Here is a 16,788-nt window from a genome sequence, read left to right as displayed (position 1 = left end):
AGATAAGACGCTAAAAAAACAGGGACGTAAACAAATCATCTCGATTATCAAACATAGTTTTATTCTTGTTATGAGCGTAAACAAGCGTAATGAAATTGGTTGGAGGTACAGTCTTCCCAAATATAAAAGAAGCCCAACTCATGTTAGCCACTGTATGTAATGCTAAACGGAGACCGTGACGCTAACCAAATTCCATAACGCTTGTGCTAAGTGCTAATTTTGAGTGGTCACTTTACCACAAAGATTGTTCGATTAGAAGCGAACTGAGAACAAATCTGTTTTTGTTTTAGTCCACATCAAACCGTGCTAGTATGATAAAAATAAAAAATAAAAATCAGTGATAGCAATGTAGTACAAATAGGCTGGTTTAATGTTGCTAAAACAGTTTGGGCTAACGCTGATGGTGATAAACTTTGGCATTGAGAGATTCATTTATTATAATTTTTTTAAATGATGTATATTTTACAATGTGAATTCATTTATAAATGACTACAATGTAAGTAAAAACTACCTTTAATGATTTAAAATGAATAAAAACATAAGGCCCAAGTATTTTTCTGGCCAATACGCACCGAATTCATTTACTCTTGAAAGACTGCTGTGAATGCTCATCTCTCATCGCCTTTGACAACTCTAGGCGCCCAATCCCCTGACAGAATGAACGGTCATTCGCCCCCTTCTCAAAACGGATTGGACGTCTCAACTTAAATGTCAGGGTTTTAATTCCCGGCACTCGAAATACGGAAACACGTCCGCAACCATCGTTTCATTCCTCCCCTTTCCGTCCAAAAAGATGTGACGCCTTCCGCCGTCGAATCTAATATCAAGATATCAAAATAAACACACCTCAGTCACGCTACAACTGGCGCCTTTTCTCTCGGCATGTGGCGCGCCGAGCCTGGGAGCTAATGGGAAGCGCAACTGGGTGCCGTGATGAAGATTGACTCGCAGAGTAATGAAAACCCAGCGCTGCCGTCCTCGGAGAGACGGCAAGAGGGAGAGGAATGAGGAGGCTAAAGTAATGAGGTAATGAAGGAGCAAACAGCTCGACAGGATTCCACTTTGGAGGGAATAAAGGGGAGGGTCTCTGGGGGGGGGGTGGGCTTGACAAACTTAGGCGATGTCCGCATCCATGTAGAAATCTGAAGTTCGTATTTCGGGGCAATCGCTTTCAAAGTTCATTCTGCTGGCTACAAAATGGACGCCTGGGCTCAGGTGCTTGTTTCTTCATTCAATAATTCGGTCAAAAAATTTGAGTTGGGGGGGGGGGGGGGGGGGGGAAGCTTCAAAATCGGATTCATTTGAGTGGAGTTGGATGGTTTGTTTTGAAAGTGTTGTATTTGGGAGGATAAGATGGGCAAAAGGTGAATATTACTTAACTCTGATCTACTCTGAACATATGTTGGGACTCCCGCTGTGGCTAATTATGATATTTATTGCAAAAAAAAACATATTTTAAGATAAGTATTTAATGAATAAAGATGTCTAACGAGTTGCTTGCTTCTTGGGACAAACGAGTGGGCGGTTAATTTTATGTGAAGAGCTGTGGTAGAGTGTAAGCTAGGTATTTTATAGATTAAGCGTCAATGCTGAATTTCAGATTCTGTGCAATATTTCAGAATCTGTGCAATATTTTAGAATTCTGTGCAATACTTTAGAATTCACCTAGCCAGGATGTGACTTTTTATACTTTTACACTACTATTTATGTTTTTTTTTACTGGGTAAACACTGAAAAGCTTGGAGTAGCACCACCAATTTCGTTATATGCAGCTGTGTAAGATGACAATAAAGGCTTTTGATTGATTTGAATGGACGGGTAATTTGTTATTTGGCAAAACGGTCTTTTTTTATTAAAAAGAAATCCAGAAGCGTTGATTTTTATAGAAGGGTTTACACTATCCTTGTGTAGACAATTAGCGATTAGCACGAAGCTAGTCGAGTGGCTTATCGCTATGCTAGCAAATACAGTTCATTTACGCATTGTGAATGCTAAAAATGAGGCTAGTAAGGGTCATTTATTTTAACATCCTGAATAAATCATTTTTTCTGTATAAAAAAACAATAGAATAACAAAATGAACTAATCCGAGATCTTCGAAATGTCATGCTAGTGTACCGTTACACCTGTACTGACCTCTATAATTTATGCAGGGCCAAAAAGAAAGACGACATGATAGCGAAAGGCCTTTAAAAAACAAAAATCTCCTGATATCTTGCCCTAGACCGCACCTTCCGGCTCTCAGGCAAATCTCTGGGGTGGAGGGTAAACATCCATCGCTATGGTGATGGAGCTGAAGCGCTATCCAAAGAGACAGATGATATATAGAGCGCGTCATCCTTCACGGATGGCCATGAGGGGGAAAACAAAGGCAAATAAAAGCAGTGGCTAAAGGGCCCAAAGGCATTTCAATTTGCTGGAAATTGTTGCTCCAGGCGGCCGCCTGCGAGGGTACATCTATCAGCCCGCCATCCAAAGCAGCAGATGGCGATCGATTGGCCTGCGTCGCTTTGACGTAGCGGGCTTCGTGGGAGCTTGTTGCTAGGCGTGCCTGCCATAGCCGTCCAATTCGATATCGCCGTATCCCATTTTGGTCTTTGGCCTTCTAAAAGAGCTTGGCGTTTCGACATTTGTTTTGGGCGGGGATGTACAACTCGGATGCTTTGCGAGCTGCATTCGTGCCAACTAGATTTTGTGTGGGCCGGACAGTTTATTTTGGGCCATAACAGCCAAGACAAACAGACTCCAGGATAGTTTCTTCCCAAGAGACGTCACCATACTCAACTGGAGTTCTGCTCCTACTGTATTTTCTCACATATTAGCCGCCTCCGCGTATATGCCACACCCTTAAAATGGTTGAATTTTACAATTTCTCGCAGATAAGCCTCCCCTGATTCACAATTTTCACCTCCATATTCGTGGTTTTAATAGGGAGTACAAATGTGTAACTTTGAAGGGAAAATGTTAAGAAAAATCATATTTCTGACCTATGGTATGAATCGAAAGGATCGTCCGCTGGGTTGCGGAATCATCGCACGTGCTATTTCTGAGATACTCTATAAATCGATTGCTGGATTGAAGAATCCGAAAGGGTGTTGCCTGTACGTAGACAAATTCAAAAAGGAGGTCAAGTGAGCAGTACAATCAGGAAGTGTGTCCAGAGGGGTCTAGTTTGTCATCCCTAGGTAAGATGGCGACGCCATGAGCAAGCATTGGCAGGCACAATTAATTTTTTTTCACGTTTTATGCAAGATACATTTTACCTTGAATTTCATTCATAGACGTCAAAATACATTTTGTTAAGCATTTTACCTATTTATCTTTTCTCTATTTTGAAATAAATGACCATATCGGCCGCATTGTCTTGCGTTATGGTGTTTCGTTAAGTCTAATTTGTGCGCGTATAAGCCGTACTCTAGATTCAGTCATCATTTTTTTCGCAACAAATACGGCATATATGCAAGAAACTACGGTAATCGAGACTAATATTAATAATAATACTCTTTGAGCTTAAACTGACGACTTATTACTCATTATTTATTTGTTGTTGTTTGTGCACTTGGTGGTGAAGCTTTAAATCTTATTATAGTTGGATAATGACAATAAAAGCATTCAAATCAATTCAAAAAGTGAACTTGCTGTCCACTGATGACAGTGATTGACCTCCAATCCGTTATGGCTAGAGTGAACGAAGTTCCAGTCAAAAAATGTAAGCACTTTTTGGCTGAAAAATGTCAGCAGGTATTAGGTGCTCTCAAGATGCAGGTTTATCAGGGGCCATCTTTAAATCCACCTCGGTCTCTTCAGGCTGAAGAAGAAGGAGGGGGAGGGGAGGGGTAAAGATTTATCCCTTACGCTTCTTGATGAATCTGCACTGGGTGGCTAAACTATTTATGAGCCTCATAGCTAAATTCCTTCATGCGTCGCTTCCCTTTCTCGCCTCAGAAACCCAATCTAATTTGGACCATGGTTTAAATTTAGTGTAACGTAAGATTAAATATTTTTTAAGTGTGTGTGTATAGGAATCTATGTTCATTTAAGTTAAATTTAGTTTATGTTATGTTACGAGCGCATCCATGCGCGAACTACGCGTTGTACTGAATAATGTCACATTGTAGTAGTAAACATCATAACCACTAAATATTTGATACTCTTAGTACATGGTGAATTACAACCAATAAAAATATGTTTTTCGATTGTAATATCCTCCTGTTTTTTAGTGATTTTTTTCAGAGGGTGGGAACGAGTTAATTTGTATTGAGTTTTCCGTCTAATTTTAGTACTATTAAACCACTAGTTATTTGTTACTTTGTTAATAGATGGCAAATTAGAACAAATAAAAATGTTTCTCCAATCCAATGTCGTGTTTTGGGTGTTTTTTCAGAGGGTTGGAACCAATTAATTTGTTTTTAGTTCATTTCTATGGGAAACGTTGATTTGAGATACGAGTAAATCAACATACGAGCTCGGTCGCGGAACGCATTAAGCTTGTATCTCAAGGTAGGACTGTACTCGAATCCGATAGAGGTAACTATAGAAGAAAAAGAAAGTGAGAAAAAAAATAGGGTTTAAGTCAACATATTGCTTACTTTTACGTTACCTGAACTGCAAGTTGTTAGCTTTGACTTGGGCTTTTTTTAACACAAAACTACTTTTAGCTCAAAATTGCGAGATTATAGTAATATTAGGAGGTCCACGTGAGCCTAAAACTACATATGGCATAAAATCAGTCGAAAAAAGTCGTCATTATTTATATTTACATTACGTGACGCATATCTTGTTTGCTATGCGAACACGAAACTACTATTTGCTTAATATTAGGAGAACAATGACCGGGTTAAAGTCGTAAACTAAGAAAGTACAAGTCATAAAACGTCAAGGTTAAAGTGATTACGTGACCTATCTTTACCTGACATGAACCAGAACACAAAGTCAACTTAAACTTCCTGTGACGTAACGCCCAAGACAGCATTTTTGCGGCGCAAAAACTCCGCCAGAAATCTGTAAGTCAGCTGGAGGTTAAACTCGGGAGGATTTTCCCACGCCCTCGATTTCACGTGGAAGCGGGACGGCTCTAATACGGCGTGCAGGAGATCAATGCGTAACAATAAAACGCAGCAAGAAGTGGCAACATCCGTTTTGATAATCTTCTAATCAGCTCACAATCAAAAGCATGCTGGGAAAAATTTCACTCAAGTCAAAATCCGCTTGTGATGGAGATTGTTTGCGTGCAGAGAGCCTAATCGTTTTCGCAAAGATGGAGTAGAAGTCGACACTCGGCGAACAATCTTGCTTCGTCACAGCGCTAAATTCAAACGAGGCTCAAATTTAACTGGTTAGCTGCCATTGACGGCACTAGACGTCCATTCCATTTGGTCTGGGGGGGCGGCGTTGGCTGCCATTGGGAAATAAACTGGTGATCAAATCATTTAGCACACGTGTCAAAGTGGTGGCCCTTGCCGTAACATTTGTTTGTTTGCTTCTCAAATATTCAAAAGAAAAGGGTGCGTTTCAGCGTTGGGGGGGACTGTCGCCGGGCGGGGCCAATATCACGACTGGCGATGAATGAATATGCACAACAGATTGGCGATCAATTTTTAATAAGACGCCCGTGGTTGACAAGCAAAGCGTGATACGAGAGCGGCTTGTGTCCTGCAGAGACGTAAACATTCAAATCAGCGGCCTCTGACCAAATGCTACATCCCGGCGGCTCAATATGCTCGACGCTCTCATCTCGCCCAAAAGGGACCAACCAGCCACTTCATCTCGTTAATTAGGACGCTAATTTATTTTGGAAAACAGAGCAATCTCATTAAAAAAATAAAAATAAATTAAAAGCCATATGGAGACGACAAGAAAAAATATGAGGAAACTGATTGAACTAACTGTTGGGTGTCATTAACTCGGGTAGACGCATGGGCGGATTACCGGGGCGGCACCTGCCACCCTTAACATTTATTATCTTGACTACTTCTTTATTTATTACTTGTTTATTGATTATGTATTTAGTATTACTATTTATTGATTATTTATCTGTTTGTTTGTGTTTTGTTGTTATTTTTGCACTTCCCTGCTTCTTTATGTTGTTTATTTACTACTTATTTATTTTTGACTTATTTATTGATTATTTATTTGTCTGTTTGTTTGTTGTTGTTATTTGTACACTTCCCTACTTATTTGTTGTTGACTACATATTATATTGACTACATATTTATTACTAATTAATTGATGGTCTGTTTATTTGTTGTTGTTATTTGTACATTTCACTACTTGTTTATGTTGTTGACTAGTTATTTATTGATTGCTTATTTGTCTGTTTATTTGTTATTTTTTGTACACTTCCCTACTTGTTTATGTTGTTGACTACTTATCATGTTGACTACTTAGTTATTTATTGTCTGTTAATTTGTTGTTCTTATTTGGACACTTCCCTACTTGTTTATGTTGTTGACTACTTATTTATTTGTTGTTGTTATTTGTGCACTTGGTGGTGAAGCTTTAAATATCATTAGACTTGTATAATGACAATAAAAGCATTCAATTCAATTTTTAAAAAAACACAGGCTTGCCACAGGCAATTCGACAGCTATGCATCCGAAACTCCAAAATCCCACTGCCACGAACGCAGCGCGAGTTGACCTCTCTAGGCTGTGGCTTACATTGTCCTGGAGTCTAATGGAGTCTAATGGAGTCTGTCCACCCCATAAATATTTTTTGAGATCCGCCCCTGGAACAATTGTTCATTCGCTACCAGGCCGACCCGTTCAAATGGATGGGTCATCGACGGGTGACAAACGCTCGCCAAGGCGCAAGCGAGGGGGGTGAAAAGATCCCCGTAATGAAACATCTCTCAATGTCAACAACGCGGAAAGAGTTAACATTCCCAACACGTCCGTGAACTGGAGGTATGAGACCTTATCTCCAAGCGGCCATCCATATTCAAGGCTCACGTGGCCTTTCCGTGTGGCATCCATTATTCATGCCAGCCTTTTTCCCCCTGTAGAGCAGGGGTGTCAAAGGTGCGGTCCATGGGACGGAGGTGGCCCGCTAGCGGCGTTGTTCTGCCTGACGGGAACGTTGTAGCTCACTCATTCATACAGTACATAGACCAAGGGTGTCAGACTCGGGTTGGTTCGCGGGCCGCTTTAACGTCAACTTGATTTCATGTGGGACGGATCATTTTAGATAGAATATTTAGATTTTTTTTTAATATAAATGGATTTAAAGAACTGGAATAAAAGCCCTGAATATTCAGTTTTTTTATAGATCTACAACAATGTTTATTTTAACTTTTTTATATATTTTTAGATTTTACAAAATGATTTTTGAACTAAAAACAGAAAAAATGGATTAAAAATGACAATGATTGATTTAAAGGGGGGGAAATTAGTAAATGTCATATACCTCTATACTCTTCATTTGAATTTGATCCTAAAACAGAAAGTCGGCACTCATCATTGACTTTCCCAGGCCACACAAAATGATGCGCCGGGCCAGATTTGGCCCCTGGGCCGCCACTTTGACAGGTGACATAGACAATTACTTTTTTTCGGCAAGGGAGTGATCTACTGCACTTTGCTCCGTTTCCATTGCTTCATTTGCCCCCTACCGTCAAAATGGCGCCTTCAATGGTAGCCAATCAGTTAAGAAAGTACCAAAATATGCCTCAAAACCAACAGGAAATGTCCAAAAATCATCAGGAACCAACAAACAAACAAAAATAATCCCCGATAGTCCCTCAAAATCAATGATCCAAAATTTACCGGAATTGACCTATACATACCCTACAATGGAAGCTAATAAAATACAAGTTAACTCATCACCCCCAATTGACAACAATAAACGTCCAATTCATTTCAACCTGCCATTTCAGCGCCACTGACGGCAGTAGACGTCCGATCCACACAGCAGGTTGACATTTTGGGCCAAAAAAACAAACCGGTCTGGCCCCTCCGAAATCTTTGACGCCCCCGGGCTCGATCCTCCCGCACCCCCAGTACGAGGTGTCGCACCCGTGGCCATCCGTCACTGGCTTATTACAGTCGTCCGATGCAGGAAAGGCAAAGCGTTCAAGGGTATTTGGTCCGGTTCCCGATTCCGAAGCGCGAGAGCCATGAATCACGGAAACGCGGCGAGCTAAGAGGGAATGACCCCTGATTTATTTGTCTGTTGGTCACCAATTTCCTCGCCTCTCTCCGACTACAAAGTAATACATCTTGCACACGGTCGCCCTGGCTTTTTTTTCTATTTTTTTCCCTTCCATCCTTTTAAACAACTCTCAGCATAAAACAAGTTTACGTCTCGCTCTGGCAAAAGCTGAGCAATGAAGTGGCGCAAAGATTTTTTTCTCTGGCGTCAAAGGAATTTATTCACTTTGTCGGCTGGCTCTCGGCGAGCGTGACGTGTAATCAGCGGATATTCACACTCGCTCGAGACTTGTTGAGAGGCCTGGCTTGGTCGTGTCTACTTTAGAATAAAAGCACTTTGCCGCCTGGTGACAATCTATGACAAACTTGACGAATACATCATGTCAGGGTAATTAAATAAGGGAACGGGAGACAAAATGGTGAGTGGAGTACGACGGGCTGATGCGATAAACGCGGACATTTTTGACCAAAGGTTTACAGTTCTAGTTAAGCCCCGATGAGTGACGTATTGGCACCTAATAATAATTCTTTGGAAGGATCGGACATTTTGTCAGTGCTAGATTTTTTTACAGAGAAAAATTCCAACCCATCAACAAGGGCCGGCTCTATAGGTGACTGTGTAGTTCCCTTCTAAAAGAGTGCTAAATTAGTCAGACCCTAACATACCTGGAACTCAATAGCAATTAGCATACGTGAACTCCCGTCTCTGAACCTCTTGGCCAATCATCTTAAAGCCTGGCTAGGCAACTAGACAAACAAAATTGCAATGACAACACTGTCTAAAACTGTGCTACGTATGTGTGTGTGTAGTACGTGTCATTGTTTATCTTCAACCTACACAAGGGACAAAAGATGGAAATTAGCCCTCCAGGCTACAATCTTACATACATATGTTCCTAAACATGAATATAAATATCTTCATTAATATGTACTGGTAAATAAATCAGAACGGCATCCTCCTCTGTCCATTTAGTCACGCATAATCAAAGCACTTAAGGTTATCTGATTCAAACAATTGCATAAGCTAACCGAATAACACCATTAAGGTCAAAAAACAACTGCCACAACAATTGCATATCAGGTCGGAAACCAAAAACAACTGCGTAAGAATTTGCAAGTAAGCATAATAATTTTCATACAAGGGGAACCGAGCGACAGTATTTTGAAACATTATGCGAGTATTTTCGGAAGTTGATTCGATTATCGCCATCTGCCGGAATCCAAGTCAAAGCAATTTAAGAGTCCTTCACAGATCTTCATTGCGAACTCAGATCAACAGTCCTTGGCCCGGAACTTGGTGATCTGTCAGGTCAATAGTCCTAAAAACAATTAAATGTCCTCGGAGCCAGCTGCCATGGACAGTGACCTCGAGCTTGCTCGGTCCCGAATTGAAATAAAGCTCATATACCATATAATGACTAATATGCACATATATAATATTATCCCGGCATAACCCCAACACTAGCGGAAACATTTTTCGGGGTAACAAGTGGATAACGCGCATTTGTTTAGCATGCTAGCAGACTGCAAACATCTGCATCTTAAATGGGTCTGGCATCCTCTGTCGGGAGTTTTTTATTTTTGGGTGGGCGGGGCCAAGGCAGCTAAAATAAAAAGGGACTCATTACGACCTCATTTTATTATTGTGCCTTTTCTGTTACGGATTCGAGTATAAAATATAGCCTGCTATCGTTTTAGAGTCACTTGCTGTAGTATTTTATCGCTTTATGCAAAACAGACTGATTAGCTTTACCCAACCGAGTTATCGGAATAAAATTTCCTTCTGTTTATTTCACATCATCTTCTTTTGAGCGCGAAAGGTCCATTCATTACAAAAAAGAAATGAAAAAGATGAAAGGCTGATGCATTTATGCGCGAACATACATAGGCCGGTCCACCAATTTGTATCTAGCGTGCATAAAAAGGCCAGATCATTAGCAATTCCAACGCTGGGAAATGACGGCGACTTGAAAAAGGCTTTGCCCGCGAGCCTTGTTCTAATACAAAATTATCCTCCTACATATTCAACATCAAGTTATTATTCGCCGAGTATACTCAGTGGCGCTTTCATATGCATGGCTCCGTCCGAGAAGCCATTTGCTAAATCCTTGGTGCTAGACGTGCATTTGGAAGGGAGCCTCGTTTAAGATAGCATCGGAATTGCTTAGCGGGGGAACTCCGGCGCCGCTGCTTTCATCTGCCATCAAATTATCGTGTAATGTGACAGGTGACATTTTCTGACGCGGTGGAGACTTCAAACGGCAGATAATAGAGAGCAAGTGGAAAATACAAGTTACTGTTGTCCACAGTTAATGTTTTATGAGTTCCACGATCTGTAGAAAACGCCAGAGAGAATTAATTCATGTACATTGATGTCAGTTATTCCAGCCTTTTTAAAAATGGATCCAGTATACTGCATCTGTGTTAGGAAAGACTAAATGACCTATTTACTCGCATATAAGCCACGCTTGTCGGACAAAAATAATAGGACTGAATCGAGGGTACGGCTTATATGCGCATAAAAAGACGAAACAGCAAGGTAACAACAACAAAACGCCATAACGCAAGACAATGCGGCCGATACGGTCATTTATGATGTGTAAGAAATGTACTACAGAGCTGCTGATTTATTTATGCAATGTATTAATGTTTTCCACTAAATTTGATGTCTAATCCATTTGAACTGGGAGGGCTGGCAGCGAATGAACGTTTGGTTCAGCCCACCCAATTGCACGTCTGAACGATAAACTCATTTAAATACTGCGCTGTATGATAGCGGCCATCTGGTAAGTTATATAAAACACTATTGAAACTAGGTAAATACTGTAAAAAATAAAAGAGAAAATCCTAATTGATTGCAAAAGTTTTCCCCATAATAGCTGAAAAATGAGAAGTGCCTACGGCTTGGTATCTGAAGAAAACAAACAAAAAGAAAGAAAAATGCGCCCTTAAATTTCCCCATCACCAAAATCAATTTGTCATGTTTCATTATGAGCAATTTTGCTAATGGAATAGCAAAACACTTAAAAATCTGTATGCTAATTTATTCTTGAACTGTGAATTTAAATGATGCTTGTTTCCTTTGCCCACGCGCTCGACAAAGTCTTTGGTGTGCAAGGTTGCGTTTAATAACGGGACAAACCCAAATTCTAAAGAACACGGGAGCTTACCAAAAATGGTTTACCGACCCTTTCCGACCGATATTCAATGGAATCCGCGGCAAAGGCAAAAGTATTCAATCTTCTAACTGACGTTAAGGGAACGTATTGTACGTCTACCGCCGTCAATGGCAGCCAATGAGTTATTTGATTTGCGATTATTTTATTCTTTTATTTACCGTATTTTCCACACCGGATTATAAAATGCAGTAGTAGTTCTAGCAGTAGAAGAAGTATAAGTATTAGTTTTAGTAGTCGCATCAGAGTTAGTAGTAGTACAAGTAGTAGTAGTAGTAGTATAAGTATAAGTATTAGTTGTTGTAGTCGTATCAGAGGTAGTAGTAGTAGAGGTTGTAATAGTCCTGGTAGTGGTAATTGTCATCATAGTAGTAGTACTAGTAGTAATTGTCATAGTAGGAATAGTAATACAAGTAGTAATTGACGTAGTAGGTGTAGAAGTAGTAGTAATAGTACAAGTAGTAACTGTCATAGGTGTAGTAGAAGTAGTAGTAGTAATAGTACAAGTAGTAATTGTCATAGGTGTAGAAGTAGCAGTAGTAATAGTACAAGTAGTAATTGTCATAGTAGGTATAGTAGTAGTAATAGTACAAGTAGTAATTGTCATAGGTGTAGTAGAAGTAGTAGTAATAGTACAAGTAGTAATTGTCATAGGTGTGGTAGAAGTAGTAGTAGTAATAGTACAAGTAGTAATTGTCATAGGTGTGGTAGAAGTAGTAGTAATAGTACAAGTAGTAATTGTCATAGTAGGTGTAGTAGTAGTAATAGTACAAGTAGTAATTGTCATAGTAGGTGTAGTAGTAGTAATAGTACAAGTAGTAATTGTCATAGTAGGTGTAGAAGAAGTAGTAGTAGTAGTACAAGTAGTAATTGTCATAGTAGTAATAGTACTAGTAGTAATAGGAGAGCCAACTTGACTAGAAATATGGTTTGTGCGATAGGGGGACCATACAAATACTCAGTATCGCTATCTGCGCCAGTTACAACGATTTGTTTACTTCTTCTCGGATGCCCACTAGTGATTAACTCGTTCAAATTCACAGCAACAGAAGGTGAAAAACAAGTTTGGCCATTTGAGGTCTTTCGTCGCTACAGGCAGCCGATAAGGTCAAAGAAGCGACCAGATCGAGCAATAAAACGCCATGAATACGTTGTGAGAGCACAAGCGGGTGAGGTTAAAAGGTCCATCTGGACAAGCCAGATCCTCTCATTACGGCGTCGTTCGTCTCCGAGCGGCGGAGGGGAACGTCGGCGCGGCTCAAGGCCACTTGTTTAAACCGCGCTCGCGGGCGGGCAGATCGGAGGCGTCAAGGCGAGAGCGAAACGGGACTCTGGGGCGGCGGTCGGGCAGAGAACGAGGCCGAGAGGTCTTGGAAACGGCGGTCATTAGCAGGCGCAACGCACGCCCCCGGGAAGACCAACACGCGCCCAAAGCGCTCTGGCTAGGCCGGCCGGGCGCGTGGCCTCCGGAGAGCCTCCTAATTAATATTTCATGGCCCTTCATCCGGCAGGTGAATGGAAATTAAGACAAATACGGGCATGGTGAAGATACTATACAAAAGAGAGAGAAATGAGCAAGCAGTGTGCCTGCCGTACTCGCGGGGGTGACGGGTACCTCAATTAACCTCGACGCAACGGCTCCTAAGGTAGACAATATCAACACAAATCAATTTTACGCGTGGTTATTATACGCGGAAAGGCGAAACCCGCATATTTGCCATCAAGGCTACTACGAGGAGGGCTTACAGATGGAGCAATAGCATTTTTTTTGTGCTTACCGAGGGGGTCATTCGGCCTGAGCGCTTTAGATCAAAATCTATATTGATATGCCATATTGTAATATATTTATAATTATTTGGTCAGAAAAAAAGTATACGGCAATTAATTTAGTTTCACAATGACATTAAACTTACCTGCCACAAATGTATCAAGTAGTGCTGCAACCTAAAACCATGCAGTGTAAACAGTAGCATACATATTTTTGCTCAATATATTTTTATACAGATATATTAATGACTATTATATAGAAATTTTAAATCTCACTTGGACTACTTATTTATTGATTATTTATCTGTCTGTTTGTTGTTATTTGTGCACTATGTGGTGAAAGCTTTAAATCTCGTTATACTTGTATATAATGATAATAAAAGCATTCAATTCAATTCAATAAATTAATCAATTATTTTAAACATAGTATATTTAGGTAGAATAGTATCAGTAATAATAATTTCATTATTTTAATAGAACAAATGTTGATATTCTTTCCTGGTCTATATTATAAATTGCTATTCCTAATTTGCTTGCATGCATTACTCACGTTTAGTAGTCTCTCTCTAGCGACATCTAGAGGCCGATTGGTGGTACTACAATGCCATTTGGAATCCCATCAATGCAATAAGGCAGAGAAATTGGGCCTCATCCCCATTGGACAGCTGTATTTTTGGCAATAATGCTGTCAGACCTGCAAAATATAAAAGATTTATTACATTTTGTCAATATTTACCGTACAATGATCAGGTAAAAAGAAAAAAAAAGTTTTTTTTGCTATGGCTGAACCTTTTGAACATCTTTTCAAAACCTCTCCATGACAGGAAGCATAATGCTCACAGAAGGAGAGGAAACTCACATTAGCATAGCATTAATAAAACAAACGGTAATCAGGAACACGAGCAAAAACAAAAGGCTGCATCCGTGTTTCCCCCCCAGGAAGAGTGTGCGCACCACCGCCACACGTGCGCAGCGGAATCCATCCGAGCTTGTAATGGTATTGTCCCCCAGAAAAGGTTAAATCATCCCAATTCGGTCTGGTGTGGAGGAGCGAAAACAAAATGGAGGGCGAGCTGGGTGGTGATAAGAAAAGAGCCACAAGTCGCCAAATTCAAGCCCTAACGTTGATACGCAATTCTTCTCATTATACTCGAGCAATTGGACCCCAAGTACGCCACGGGTCCAAAAACAAACGCTGCATTTACTGCACTCGATTGGCCGGAATTTGCATTGATGGCGCGGGGAATTGTCGGAAAGGTGGGCAGATGGTGGATCTAATTGTGGCCGCTTGCTTCCGTTTCTTTGCCGTGTCTGACTGACTTTGTATTAAAGCTTGGCAGTCCTACAGTCAAATGAAGGTGTTCAAAGGAAATAGGCATGCGACGACGGCCTTGGTCGTACTCGCCCGCGTCTTTGTCGACTACTTTCCAATGGAAATGATGTCGAAATGAGCTTTTATCAAGTCGACGCCAGCAAAATGGTCCCCCCGAAATGGGCAGGCGCCGAGGTTCCAATTTGCTTTTCTATTTCGCGCCGTCTAAGTACTCCGGAAACAAAGATGGAGAATGAGAGGAAGAAAATGTAGTATAAAAATGTGTAGAAAAGAGTTGTCAGAAGCGCCACGCATACTTGGAAACTTTATTTATTTATAATATTTTTACTATTATATATTGATTTTGTATTTTATTTTTATTATTATTTATTGATTATTTTTATTTTATAATTATTTAATGATCATTTATTTATTATATTATTTTGTTATTTTCTACTATTTAATTCTTTACTGATCATTTATTTATATTATTTTGTTATTTTCTACTTTTTTTAATTATTATTAAATGATCATTTATTTATTATATTATTTTGTTATTTTCTATTGTTTTTTTATTATTTAATGAAAATTTATTTATTATTTTATTTTGTTATTTTCCATTGTTTTTTATTATTATTTAAAGATCATTTATTTATTATTTTGTTATTTTCTATTGTTTTTTTTAATTATTATTCATTGATTATATATCTGTTTGTTTGTTATTTGTGCACTTTGTGGTTAAGCTTTAAATCTCATTTTACTAGGATGACGATAAAAGCATTCAATTCAATTAAACAAATGCGGAACTTAATATAACACTAGAGGGAGAGAGATCTTTTTGAGCAATAAAAAAAGTAATAATAATAATATAAAGAGTTTGCTGGGAAAGGAGCTGTCAGCATCATAACAGGCAGAGATCAAGTAAATAGAGACAATTAAAGGATGAAGTAAGTCAACATTTGGGGTACCGCGAGATTAAAAATCAACATAATGCGTTGCTGGTAGGCAAAATGTTCCGCGGGGAATTTAGTGTTGTTGCGCTGCAACTGTGGAAAATAGCTCGCATTAGGGGAAATGAAATAAATCATATAAATCAATGCTAGTGGAGTCACTTACCGTATTTTCTCGCATATTAGCCGCCTCCCCCTATAAGACGTACCCTTAAAATTGCCTTAAAATGGTTGAATTTGACAATTTCCCTCGTATAAGCCGCTCCGCGGTTCACAATTTTCACTTCCATATTCATGGTTTTAAAACGGGAGTACAAATATGTTACTTTGAAGGGAAAATCTTAAGAAAAATCATTACACGTGCTATTTCTGAGATACTGTAAAAATCAATTGCTGGATTGCACATTCAAAAAGGAGGTCAGGTGAGCAGTACAACCAGGAAGTGTGTCCGTAGTGGTCTAGTTTGTCATTCTTAGGTAAGCTGGCGGCGCCACGAGCAATGGTAGGCACAACTAAGTGAGTTTTTTTCACGTTTTATGCAAGATACCTTTTTTATGCCTTGAATTTCATTCATAGACGTCAAAATAAATGCTGCTACGCGTTTCATGTTTATCTTTTTGACGACACGACACGAAAGAGCTGCTCAATTAGCAATAATAGCGTTAATATTTGAAGCAAAAAGCCTGTAGCGATGGCGCAGAATACCTGGGAGGGTTGGCGCACCCCCAGCGTAACACCGGTCGGTCATAACGGCAGGTTATTTTTCCCAACGGTTCTTCCCGAGATTCATGGTGCAACCTGTGACAAGTGAAGAATGCTATCTCGTTTTCCAACCATTGGCCCGCCGCGTGGCGCGGTGTAATGTCGCGTCACTAATGCCTCCAACCAGTCAAGTCCTCTAATGATGTTGAATGGCCGCCGCGGGGCGTCGGCTGTTCACTCTGGGGATCGAGGAGTCTCTCTCCTGCTGATGGGGGCGTTTAAGCAGAAATAATTAGACGCTAATGATTGCGCCGAGCGACATTAACGGGTAGCGCCGCTAAGTCCTGGCTTCCGCTAACTTTAGCAATGGAATTTGGGGCTTAGCTGTTTACGTGAGGTTCCAGAAAGCTGGAATTTAATTTTTGTCAATTGCAAAAGGGCAGATTTTATAGATTTTAGGGTGAAATCGGTCGATCGCAAATAAAATGTCTATTGTTTTTTTTATTATCATTTAACGATCATTTATTTATTCTTTTGTTATTCTCTATTGTCTTTTTAGTTATTTATTATTTTGTTATTTTCTATTGTCTTTTTAGTTATTATTTATTGATTATTCATCCGTTTGTTTGTTATTAGTGCACTTTTTAGTTATTATTTATTGATTATTCATCTGTTTGTTAAAGTACTCTTCTCCAGTAAATAAATGTGTCAATTTCATGAATATTTCTTTTTGTA

General features: G+C 39.7%; 1 long non-coding RNA gene across 2 annotated transcripts in view; it reads right to left on the bottom strand.

Moving 5' to 3' along the window:
• The window catches only part of LOC144085444 (uncharacterized), a 68,205-nt gene that overhangs the window by 36,457 nt on the left and 14,960 nt on the right, over nt 1-16,788 (bottom strand). For both annotated transcript variants that reach the window (XR_013304141.1, XR_013304140.1), the window contains exon 5: nt 13,640-13,783. This is a non-coding gene — a long non-coding RNA (uncharacterized LOC144085444). The remainder of the gene's footprint in view (nt 1-13,639; nt 13,784-16,788) is intronic.

The sequence above is a fragment of the Stigmatopora argus genome, chromosome 12 (genome assembly GCF_051989625.1).
Source record: "Stigmatopora argus isolate UIUO_Sarg chromosome 12, RoL_Sarg_1.0, whole genome shotgun sequence".
NCBI classification, from domain to species: Eukaryota; Metazoa; Chordata; class Actinopteri; order Syngnathiformes; family Syngnathidae; genus Stigmatopora; species Stigmatopora argus.
This window is presented reverse-complemented; position numbering and strand designations above follow the sequence as displayed.